Raw genomic sequence first — 13,287 nt, 5'->3', positions numbered from 1 at the left:
CGAAGCTGCAGCTTCTCCCAGGAGGATGCTTTTAAGGAGGTACAATCAGATGCAAAACCTTTTATGCAGTGCAAGGCAAAAGCCCTTTGGTCTTTTGTGTCAGGAGTCCCTGCATTTTATTTTCTAGAGCTTCTGTCACATACTTTGCAGTTCTCCCAAGGTACTAGAAAATAAGTAACAAGTTTTCTAATGTATCTTTTTTATTCTTAAAAGACTGATATTGAGAGGCAAGGTCTGATAACATGACAAATGCTTATTTTATACCATTTGCTTTCAGCCGAACAATTAAGTTTTTATGTTTTTATGGCTTTAAGATGCCTCTGGGAGCTTTTTTTTTTTTTTAAGAATGCATGTCAGAAAAGAACCAAAATGACAACTACGGACCCCTGTTCAAAAGCACTTCTGCATTTCCTGCTGTCCCGGGGCAGCTGATCAGCTCTGCTCTAGCCTCATGCTTGTCTTAGTTTCCTAATTATGCTCTCTTGATTGCATGTTAAAGTTCCAACAGCAACAAACTCTGATCTGTGCCACATTTTACAGTCATCCAATACAATCTGTGCCACTTACAGTCTGCAAGCTTTTATCACTTGTAATTTCACTTTTTTTGATCTTAGTACTAATATACTGGGATGTGTTTTTGTTTGCATGGTGGAATCTCACAAGTAGCTAGCTGGTGCAGTCTTCAATGTTATCCCCAAACAGCTGTTTTCAGAGAAGAAAGAAGAACAATAATGACACATGGCCTTACTGAAATTAAACATTTTCTATTTAAACTGCAAAGAGTATGCAAGAGCAGGTGTCTCCCTACTTAAGGGGCAAAAGGAAATTCAGATGTTTCTCTCCTTTGAAAGGCATAGGATTTTGGTGCTCCCCTCCCTGATAAGTTAGCTCCCCCTTTTTCCTCAGCCATCATCTCTCCTTGCTTTATTTATCTGACTGCGATTAAAACCAGATGTGTGCACAAACGAGGGGCCAGGAACAACAACAGGCACCAGGACCAGCTAGGGAAGTTAGGATCGCTGCTGCCAAGCGCTCCGCTTCTGCGGCACGCCGTCCCGGAGCGCAGAGCCGCTGCGAGGCCAGGTTAGGTCTCCATCGGCCAGGAGGCTGAGGCTTTGTCTTCTGGCTTTGATGGCTTCTGGTAATGCTCAAGGCACTTTCAAGCTTTCCTCTGCAGTCAGAGGCACTAGAAATGCATTTGCCAGAAACTTATAGACAGTAAAAGCAGGCTGGGTTGGATGGATGTTTGACTGTACCGTCTGTGACAACATTAATGTTTTAAACAAACTTTGCAGTTCTCACCCAACAGCCCGATTCCGGGGTTGACATTTAAAGACTATCACAAGACTACTGAAACCCAATTACGTGAAAGACTGATATGAGCCACCTTAGCCCTAAGCATCCAGGGAAGAGGCACATTTTAAGTTTTTCAATTATTGTATGTAAACATAAGGATGGAGCAGCACAGCACTTGCATGTGCTCCTGCTTCATTTTTCTCCCTAAGAATTTCCCTCCATTATTAGTAGTTTAGTACATTCACTCCTTCTCCTGGTCAAAATGAGTAAGGAAAGTGTTGCATACAAGTGTTTAACATAATTATGTACCTTTAATTTTTAAAGCCTTCAGAAAAGATCAAGAAAACCTTTTGCTTTATTCACACTACCTTTGTCTATGAATAATCCTTGTAAAAATTCAGAGTCATCCACATCCCAAATTGTAATGGCTCTAGAAACAACCTGAGCCAAAAAAATGTTGATATTCCCATAAAGGTCACAGCTTGTGATTTTAAAGGTGAGAAACCAAGTTCTTAAAATAGTATGTCAAAAAATTACAGTAAAAGACTGAAGTTTGAAGCACCCAGGTACACATGCATTCCCTTGTTAGGGCAGATGGTAAATTTATTATCATTTTAGGCCATCTTATCTGATGAATTAATCAGTGCTGCCCCTGCAAACAGATTTTTATTGTGCACAACAGGCACTTCATTGCAGCAACTGTTCTAGGAACATTTTTAAAATCCAAACTAAGTCATACCATGAGCATTGGAAAAGCTTCCTTTTGGACTACTAGGATCAAATTCCTCAAACCAAAATTCACCACTCAGTGTGTCTTTTTTAGAATGATTTGGCATGCAAATTGTAACTTACACACTTTTAATCTGCATAATAAAAAGGAGTGCTCATAGGAGGCGTTTAGAAATCTTCTGAAGGCTCTATCAGTACAAGTTTCAAAATTCAACCTTAGCTTCAATTCACTTTTAATAAGTTGCACTGTGTATCTGTGTCTCTTGATCCTGGCATTTTCCTTTTAATTGAGGTTTTCAGATATTTATTGTTCTTCAGCTCTTATGCTGGAAAGGTCTTTTCTTGAGACATTCCCTTCAGGCATCTAGGACCTTTTCCTACATGACTTTTTGAGTAATAAAACCACAAAAAAACCCCATCAAAACAAAAACCCCCAAACCAGACTCACAGAATGAAAATTCACAGGATCATTTTCTTTCTTCTTAGGTCCATATTCCTCAATGACTGTAGCCATGTGCATATATATTATTTGGCAGGTAAACTAACCTGACTTTCATTTGCAGGTGCTTGCATTAATTTTGGATCACTCTTAGGTGATTTATTTTCACCTCCTGTAGATGTTGAATTAACTATCTAACAGTTATATTAGTTTTTGCTTTGGAACACTACAAAAATATTAGTACATTCGTCTCCGTAACATTCCTATGTGGCTCAGCATCAGCATTGCAAAGGAAGCTGTGAAGAGCTTTTGCATTTGTAAAGGTCCTGTGCATTGACTCTTGAGCACAGGGTTTTCTAGTCTTAGGACTGGGATTCCAGTTGAGGAAATTACAATTGCTTTTCTGATACCAAAATATTTCGGGATAAAAAGAAGAGATCAGCCTTACTGATAAGAAGGTAAATTTCAATACTTCATTTCAAGTCATGGGCTGAATCCAAACAAAGTTAATGTTAGAGATTTAAAAATGAAATGCCTTTATAAAATTTACTGGCCCATATTTAGGCAAGGCTTTATAACTAAGAGGAAACATCATGAATACAGAAGACATTGCACCCTTTTTCTGTAGTGATTACATGAATCAAGAGTGTTGCTACTTGTGCTCTAAACAACTCACAGCTACCACTTTGATACTCCTGTATCCCTTAGTTAAGAATTTCCAGCTGTTTTCAGAACAAAGACCGACTCACTAAAGGGGTAAAGTGATGCTGTATTTCCCAGCGGAGAAAGCTTTACTTCTACTTAGCATGTGAATTAGTGCCTTCATACAGCTGTTGCACAGAACTGAACCTTCATCATCTAGAGATAAACTGCACAAACCATTTAAGTCCTTGGAAAGTCCTGCTTAGTTGGTGGTACAAGAGGATTGACTAATACTATTTGTGAGTATGATCAAGTGCGCAGAGTAGACTTGCAGGCCCCATGTCACCTGACAAGACATTTCAAACACAGCTGAAGAGGGGGTGTCAAATGAACAGCAACGCAAAGATTGAGAGCCAAATTCACAGCATACGTACTCACGCTCTTACCTCAGTCAGGCTTTTCCAGGCACAAGTACTGGAAAACGTTCACTCCGCGCGTGAAGATTGGGCCTTTATGGGTCCTGCTTATCTCCTCATGCTTCTCATGGGAACATTTACTGAAAGTAATGACAAACCAGGCATTATTATATAGGCAAAAATGCATCTTTTCAGTGGCCAACAGGTTTGGAACACAGCAAGAGGAAAGGCTTTCTTCCTTTTCTGCACAAGTATTAGAGAAAATAGATGTTGAGACATCATTTTGGGGGGTAGAAGAAGGAGTAAATTTGAAAAATTTCTGAGGAGTTCTTGTTTAAAGCAGTGGAGAATTTTTAATATACACTCTACTGCATCAAGCAATTTCATTTCAGCAGGTAGCAGTAATTTTATTCTCAACTGACAATGTAGATTTGCCTTTGTTGTCAGTCTCTCAGTGGGATAGGAAAAGCAGCGATGGGACACAGGGGATGATGTGCTTTTGAAAAATACCTGTCACCTTTTTAAACAAGGTATTTCCTCAGTCTGCTGCTTGGGTTTTTCCATTACAAATCACTGCAGCTTAGGTAAAGGAGGTCACTGGGTTTGAAATGCCAGGCTTCGTTATCTCTCCACACTCAAGCAGCTTCTCGAGCTCCTATGTCAGTAACTGGTTCACCTGATATTAATAACAAGCTCCCTGCCTGTAGAAACAGTCTATTCATACAATGCTAATAGGAGAAGGAAGGGAAATGAAGAACTGTGTGAGTAAACAAACTATGAGGTTATGCTGTTGTTGCCTATTAAGTGCAGAAAGGCCATTTGCCAAGGATTCAGAGAAAACCATTCAAGAAGCTGCCTCTGATGTATAAAGGAATTTAAGAATTGAGCTAAGTTTCAGCAGCCATAATTAGTTTGTTCTGACTACTCACATGAATATTTTAGAGCAGTTGTCTAACAGCTAGAAGATTGCCTTTAGACAGAGGGCAGTACCAGAGTACTGAGCAACAATATGCTTGATTACAGGAAAATACTCAGAGGAATGCCTTTTTTCTTTTATTTTCTTCACTCTTTTTTTGTTTTTAAATACAAAATAAAAAAAAATAAAGAGACTTCACAGCTATCAGCCTAGATAGCAGAAAGCTAGCTGCATTTGAAAAACTCTTTCCAACTTTTTTCTTTTTTCCCCGTTGATACTTCCAAAATGCTTTTTGCATAACCTCCTGGTGGAAAAACTGAAATGGGCCAGTGTCCTATTTTTGTTCTCTAGAAAACAGCAAAAAGTTCATGAAAAGCGTTTCTATATCCATGGGATTTTTAAGTGCATTCAGTATTGGATTAGCCCTGCTCTCTCTGGAAGCAACAGGAGCCCCAATGTTAACTTGGATACAGCGACAAGTTAAGCCAAAATGAAGCTTCAAACTTTTGAAAAAGCCGCTCTGGATGAGCAAGAGCCAATATTTTACTAAAGCATTGAATTGTTTTATATTCTTTTTTAAAAGACATATTCACTATGAGAGTCATTCATGTTAACCAGAATTATCTCACTGGAGTGTTTCGCCTTTTGTATGCATTAATGCATCAATTCTTTCTATCCAGAAGCTGATCTAGACTTCCCTCCCACTACACACACACATCCCAACTCTTTCTATGGAGAATTACAGCCCCACAGCCATTAGAGCATTAGTGAGCAGATCGTGATGAGGACAGGGACATGCTGATGACAGCTCTGGTGCTAAAAGTTCTTTATTATGTCCTAAGGCCCCTGAGTGAGCCTAAAGTCAACTGTGCAGATCGCCGCTGTTTTCAATGAACAGTCATCTGCATGACTGTAATGCAAGAATGGGCCTGATAACTAAAAAATCTCTTGGGCAGGGACTGCTTTTTACTGTGTCTATGTACACGGTGCTTAAGATTATGAACATTCATTGGTGCTGCAGCTATAGGTAGTATACAAATAATAGTGAATTAATAGTAGCATTTTCCTCAATAGTCCCAAGTGCTTATTGTCACAGCTAATAATACCACTACAGAGATTTGAAATGAACGACAGAGAACATACAACAGTACAAGAAGATTCTGCCCCCTCCCCATTCCAGCTGCTTAAAGCAATTAGCCTGACAGTGTTTGCATTGTACCTACTGCAACACGGAATATCTCAAGCCAGCACTTTACACGCATTTCAGCTTCAAGATTAAGTACTTGGTGAGAAGCTGGTGTTTTGAAGCAACTGTATCAGAATGTAATTTCCAAAAATTTACAAAGCTTGCTGAAACATCAGTTTATTATTTAAGGTTCAATACAAAAAAATTGGGATGGAAGCCAAGTTTGGTGGCTTAATCACCAGGTAAAATGCTGCCCTGCAGCTTGCCACTCCACTCGGAAAAAGGGTCTCAGATTTTTTCACCTTAAAAACATAAAATGTGAAAGAGGGGGGGAAAAAAAAAAGAAAGCCTAGCAAGCTACAAGGGTTTTAACAAAGTGAACAGAGAAAAATGGTTTTTATGTTGTGACTTATCTAAAAGAATAGTAACACTCCATGGAGAGTACATTTTCTGATGTAGTTCAGGAAGGACAGAAATTCTTAAAAATATTTAACCTACCTAAACGCCAAACCCTCATATAAAATGGTTGTCTATAGGATTTTACTCAAACCCAGCTCTCCCAGACTAGTTTATCCATTTACTGTCCAGCATTTGTAAAATTCCTGCTGCAAGTAGTCCACTCCCACTATCTGCAGTTCCCCAGCCGTGCAACCCAGCCTTACACGAGATCAGCTGCCTTTTCTACAGGACAGTGACAGAAAAGAGGTGCAAAACATAGCTCTGGGGCAGCAGGCGCTTCTCTACACTGCTGCCCCATCACATATCCACTTGACCAAAGCCTAGCAGTGCTTAGCCCAGCTGCATTTTAAACCCTCAAGTCAAGCCGTATACTCCGTATGTACTGGCTACATCATTCAAACTTTTTTAACTTTTTTTTTTTTTTTTTTTTTTTTAACTACTAGGTGTGCTATTGAAGAGATGTTGCTAGTGAAGTTGATGAAAGCCCTAAGGCGTCCTTAGTTCAAGTAGACTCTTCTTCACTGTTTCAAGACATCTACAGTGATTCATGGAAAGAAAAGAGCTCCAAAGTGGTACTAAGAATAGCTATAGCCCTGTAGATATTACAACCTTGTTGTTACAACGATGATATTACAACGATGTTACTTTATCGGTCAGTATAAGCAAAGTCTTTTATCTTTTAGATGTCAACCATCTAAAAGACGTCCACCAGTGTTTCAATATACTGCATCTTGGGGTCTTTTCTTGGTACAATGTTTACTCTTCAGTGGAATGATATCCTCAATTGGTAAAAACATTTCAGTTACACAGAATGTTACATAATTGCTTCCTTATATTCATGATCACAACATCAATACAAGAGGTATTTGAATTTATATGAAATGCAAATAGTAAGTTGCTTGACTTCTTACTTGGAGCTGTGTATTGTATACCCAGACTTCCTTGGCTAAGCAGAAATTCAGGCCAGACCCTATTTGTATTGTCTATTGTGGTTATTATCTAGAGCTTTTCTAGCCATGCCAGTAGTCGCAGTGCTGAACCTCAGTGCTCCAGATTTGCTAAGGTGCTGCAAGTGCAACTGGCTGAAAAGCAGAACTGTTTTAATCATTAGCCAGATTTCCCTTCCCAGAAAGCTTGAGTAGAGAACTGCTTGAGCTAGAGTGAAATGGCAAATTTCTGAATGAGGAAAGCACCAATTTATGTTATAAAAACACTATCTATTTGCATTACCCTCTGGAGATGCACAGCTGTACTAATGACCTGTTCCTGAGAAGAGTAGATAGCAACCAGTAGATAATGCTGATGCACCATAGAATCAGTTTTGGTTAGGGCAGCACATGGGGGCAAGTGGATGTTCCTACAGAAACAACTTCTCTCAAAAAGTATCCACACACATACCAAACTACAAAAGCTAGAACTGGAGCAAATGACTACAGAAGAAACAATTATTAAATTCACAGGACTGGAAGAAACCTCCTTCTGTTTCAGCTGTGTTGGTTTTCGCTCTTCATTTATGTTAGAAATAAGGATAGAAGTCAAAGCATTGCTAGAAGTGGCTGCTAATGCCACATCCCTGCTTGAGCTTTTCCATGTTTTGTTGGGAGCCATTGTCGATATCAGCACGATACATTATTATGAACCTCTCCAGTATCTCCTGAAGTGACAAAAATCTACCCTCAAAATTAACCCCAAATGATCCTCACAAGAACTGGGGAGCATTCCTTGATTCTGGGCTGCCCTATCGTCTACCCACTGTTTGCGGAAATAATACTAAAAGGCTTCTTCCTCTTTGAATCTTCAAAAGGAGACTGTATCAAAGGACAGAGCGCTAATGTCTCTTCACTCTGGTGTCAGAGTCCATGGTAGAGAAATGAGTAAGAATGACATCAAACGTGGAAACTTTTCTCACTTTCTCCAGAAAGTGACACAAGACTCTCTAGGCACCGACATACTATGCATCTAAGAAAACTTCAAACATGGCAAGGAAGTTTAAATGGGAACATCAGAAATATAGCTTATTAAATTCCTCCATGTGTCAACCATCACAGTTAAAGAGCTTCTAAGGTACCTTACAATGAGCTGCACTTTTTCTCAGGCATGTCATTGGCTTCACTGTGGTTCACTTGTCAGGTAATATTAGATTCAGCTTGAGTAAAGGCATAAGAATATAGCTGTAAAGTTATTTTGGTGCTCACTTCCCACATTGCTCTGGTTTTACATTACTACTGTTGAGTTGATGGCTTCGCACAAATGATGGCTGTACTTCCCAGCTATTCCTGATGGTCAGCTTCTTTCATTGCCAATGGCCCTGCTGAAACACAAAGCTTATTTTCCTTTGTTTGCTTTTTAAGCTACCACTTAGAGTCTCTCTTCCAGCCTTTGGCATGATTTCATGACAAACATGTCCCTTCTTACTGCCTTTCTCCACCTATAATTCTTTCAGCCTCCCCAGCCAGGTCCATGCTTTGATAAAAGAAAGTTGAATGCTATATAGCAATTAAGAATTATCATGTTAATGAATTTTCTAAAGTAATTGAATTTAACATTACAATCAATGGTACTGATTGTCTTGGAGATAGGAAATTGTAAAAGGACAATTAGAATCACTTCTGCAAACAAAATCCTTTGTTATTAATTAGGGTAAAGATTAACTGTCAGTTATGTTTACTAGCAGCAGCTTTGAGGTTTACCTGATAATAGTCTGATATACGTTATTGTGCTGCTGTAATGTGATATTGAGCAGGCATCTTTCAGCTAACAGTGTCTAAGGATACCTGCCTCTTTTGAAGCAATGCACAACAGAAATCTGCTCTTTAGCTGACATTGAGAAAATAAGTCATCCCAATTTTGATTGCTCAGTCAATAAAATATGTATAGAGTATTTATAAACTCTCTCCTACCCTTATGTCTTGCAAAAAAATGCCAATTCACAGGAAACAGACTACCTAATAGCCTTGTCTTTGCTTGCTGGCCAAAGTCACAACATTGTTAGAACGGATGCTATTCAAAAATAATCAGCAGGGAAAAGAGTAGAAGAAATTGAGCAAGTTCTTGTAATCAAAGACACTTTCCATCTGATTGTTGTATCTCACTGTCTGTTAGGAGCAGCCGCATACCTACGGAATATGCTCCCAGGGAGCAGCCACGTGAGCAAGCAAGGGATTCATTTAGAAAGCATATTCTATTTCTCACAGAAAGCATTGACTGTCACGTTGGAAACCCTTTTGGTAAATAACCTCTGGGTCATACATTAGCATTGCATTCTGGTTAATTATATCAGTGGAAGAATATTAATAGCAATTCTTACTTCATAACCATTCATTTCAGACTAAGAGCTTTCACTCCAGCAATTTATCCAACTGCCAGCCTTGAACTTGCTATTTATCATAGTCTGAGGGCACTACAGATGCTTAACAAGTCAAGGCCCAGTCTCATCCCTCTTTCATAGTAATGCACTCGTTGTTTAGTGCAAAGTCAATTAAATCTATTACTGTTGATTACATTGCCTACAATTAGGTGCTTGGTACGTAGGGAAGGCTGAATTCAGTAATATCCTCTGGTTTGAATACCTAAAGTAGTTCAGAGTTCCAATTTGAAAACAACAGGCAAGGAAAGAAAATCCTTCCTGTTAGTCAGATCTTTTCTCTACCGTCTTGCTAAAACGCATACACTTGTATTAGGTGATATTATACCTGTACCTTGCTCAGAAAGCATAACTTGCAATATACTATTTTTTGTCAGGGTCATGTTCTCAAGGATGTTAGAACCCAGCCAATCTGAAAACTCAGTAGGGAAGCATGGATTTTTTAATGAAATCTAGTGGAGAAAAGAAAAGCTTTTGGTCAGAGTTTATCAAACATTTGAAGGATTTCTGAAACAGATCCAGATTCCTTGCATGTGCTGAACAGACTTAATACAAGTGTTAATGGTTAGCTCTGACATTAAAATATACAAAAATAAGAGTGTTTTTTTTTAAAAAAAAAAACAGTACTAAGTCACAGTTTTTATTTCTTTGGAATAGTCTCATAGATTATGAATATTTGACTTGGGGCATCAAATAAGCAGGGATGGTATGGAAAAGGCTTTCTACTAGCATTTCCATAACACACGCAGACCTTAAATTCGATAAAATCCCATTGCCCCAACCATACTAGACCTAGTCCATGCCCTTCACAAATACACATCACAAATGGAATAAGAGGCAGGATGGTCTTTCATGTCTAGCAAGTGCAAGAACTGAGCAAGATGCTTAGAGGAATGAAGTGTCTTGCTCAAGGACACATGCAGCGTCTAGAGTACAGCCCTTCCAAGATGCCTCTGTTTGCCTGGCCACTGCACTATCCTGCCTCTTATTCCATCTCCAGCAAGCACAAGAACTGAATGTGACATCAATTTCTAAACCTTGCAAAAGAAACGTGCATATTAGATTTCTGCTTCCAGTCCCAGCAAAGTATGAATTATTATCCCACAGTGGCCATCTAAATCTCATAACGGCACACACAAGGTATTATGTAATGATAATATCTATATTGTAGAACCTTCTTCCAATAGTAAAAAGGACATAATGTTCAAATTAGTAGGTATAAGCTTGTTATTATTCTCTGCGATAGTTAGGAATTTCAATTTGCAAAACAAAATGGGTACAGATATCCCCCCACTAAACGGCTTCTCAGAGTGCAGGATTCGTTGCTCTACCTGACGTTTTTAATTCATGCTATGGTTGGAGGAGGCATTTGTTGCTTGGAATATACACCAATGTGCCTCTGAGCTTTTTGGAAAAAAAGATGCAGTTGCAGGAATCATTCATTACTCTGATTCACCTAATGATTTCACAGTTGTGCAGATGATTTCAATGCTACAAAAAGAAAAGGGAGGGAGGTGCTTTAACAGATGCAGAGACACAAAGCTTACATGGCTATCTGCGGAAGTTGAGTTACTAATTCCTGTGGGCAAGTTTCAACACCACCATTGAAAGGCTTCTGTGACAAAAAGAAATCTAACAAAAATACCCTCCACACAAGCCAAACAGTCTCTCAAGAAGAAAATACCATGCTTTTTGATATAGTTTTTCAAAAGTGAATATAGACTTCAGACCCTCTGTAGGCTCTGCTGACTTTATTCACAGATAAAGATAGTCCATGCAAGTGAGGATCAGACCTAATGATAAGCCAGGTGGCCACGTGGGATACAGCAGTAGCAGTGACCTTTCGTTCTCGAAACTTGAGGAGTCTGAATCAAACTCCTGTGAGATCAATGAAAGTCCAAGGATCTCACTGCCTTTGCTTAGATATGCAATACCATGTAACACACTTTATACAGATTCTGAATTAATGTTTTCTGTACACTTCATTTTCCCCCCCCACCCCCTCAGAGGCTCTACTGTGCCAGCCTTGCAACAGGAGAAGGAGAAGGAGAAGGAATAGACAGGTAGAACAGAAGGTAATGAAATTCAACCACAGCAATCTTATTAATATTTTCACTAAACAGGAAAATTTTTATCTGAGTTAAATTCAGACACTTCCTGCATACTCTGACAGCAACCTCAAAACATCAGGTAGTGCTTTGAAAAGGCAGCTACTGGGAAGATGGAACCATCATCCCACTGGGACTGATGCTGTTTACATGGTCAGAAGAAAAAAATGCAGGTGAGAGACATAGGAGTTGAAAACAACTATCTTTGTTCTTTCTTGACAGCAAGATGACGTCTGTCACAGTCAGATGCTGCGTCTCTTACTCAGCTAATGACAGCATCAGAGAAAAAGCAACATCAGGATTATTAGCTGCCTTTGCCACAGTTGCATAGAAGGGTTCAAGGCCCATTAAAGCAGAAAGGAAGATGTCAAGATTCATAGTTATTTTTTGTGATTTCATCCCCCAGGGCTTCAAAGGGTGAAAGCAAAATTGGGGTTTCAGGTGTCCAGCTGAGCATGAAGTTAAGCCACCAAATTTTCAAGTTAATTAGCACAGTAGGAAGGCACTGAAGACTTCTGATAACTGGCCCTTAAATTAAATGCCTCAGTGAAAACTAGGCTCTCAGAGTCTGGACTTTTAATGTACCTCTGTTTAACTAGCAGAGTTATGCTTCACATTCAGGAAAATGTATTTTGCCACTAGTAAAATGCTCTGTGAAGATTAAACATTGTATCTAGTCATATCTACCTAAAGCAACCAGTTCACTCAAATAGTTTCCCAAGTTCCCATTATCTGAAAGATACTTAAAGTGTTCATGGAGCAACTCCAAGTACATTCATGACAGCCAGGCTCTGGTAACAGATCAGGGAAGAACGGGAAGGGGGAAAGAAATTATACTTCACTTCATTCACTGCTCAAAGGCTGTGCAGCTTTTGCACACCCTCTTACCTGACACAGACATGTTTTGTTTTGCTTCTTTCCCTCTACCCCTCCTCCCCCAAGGGAAAGCATTTATTGCTAATGAAAGTTAATGAAAACAGAACTGGGGAAAAAACGCATGCTCCAACTCAGGAAATCTTGTTTCAGGAAATCTTGGCCAGATCTTCAGCTAATAAATTGTATCATGGCAATGAAGCAGTGAAAATTTCAAAAGTTTTCTGGTGCTCTTTGTATAAAGACACAAATAAGTATAAAGAGTCATCACACTAATAAATTAAAATCCATGTAGTTAGTAAAAGTACTCCTATACTATTTCTGCCCACATTTTTCATGCTTTAAGGGACTTTGCCATATTCAGGGAGTTTGGGGGAATAAAAAGGACTTTGCAGACCTAATTTTTGAATAGTGACAAACTCTTCCAGAACATGGGCTCACATGAAAGGATAAGAGACAGTTCCTCCAAACAGTTAATTTTAAATCCAAGTGTCTGTTACCAAAGTTTCTGGATTGAGGGCTCAGTGCTGACTAATGAAAGAGAAGGGGGATCACCTAGCTACGTAGAGAGAACAAATCCCCCTGGGCTTCTCAGAACCCCCGATCATCACTACAAAGCTGAAAATCGTCATGCTACTCATCAGTCTCATAGCAAGGCAGAGGACAACATGGGGATAGAGTCTTGGAGTCTTGACGAACACCAGCAGCAAACATCATCACGGCATGCTGCTAAATTGTTTGTCCTATCAGTGCCTCCAGAAGGAGAGCGAGTACTTTCAGAATAATTGGAAAGAACCAGGAAGCCAACTTCTGTATTTGCCACCAGCATATTCCATGCTGTCCTAAACCAGATCTTTTG

Source organism: Rhea pennata, chromosome 20 (assembly GCF_028389875.1).
Source record: "Rhea pennata isolate bPtePen1 chromosome 20, bPtePen1.pri, whole genome shotgun sequence".
NCBI classification, from domain to species: Eukaryota; Metazoa; Chordata; class Aves; order Rheiformes; family Rheidae; genus Rhea; species Rhea pennata.
Note: the sequence above shows the minus strand (reverse complement) of the source record.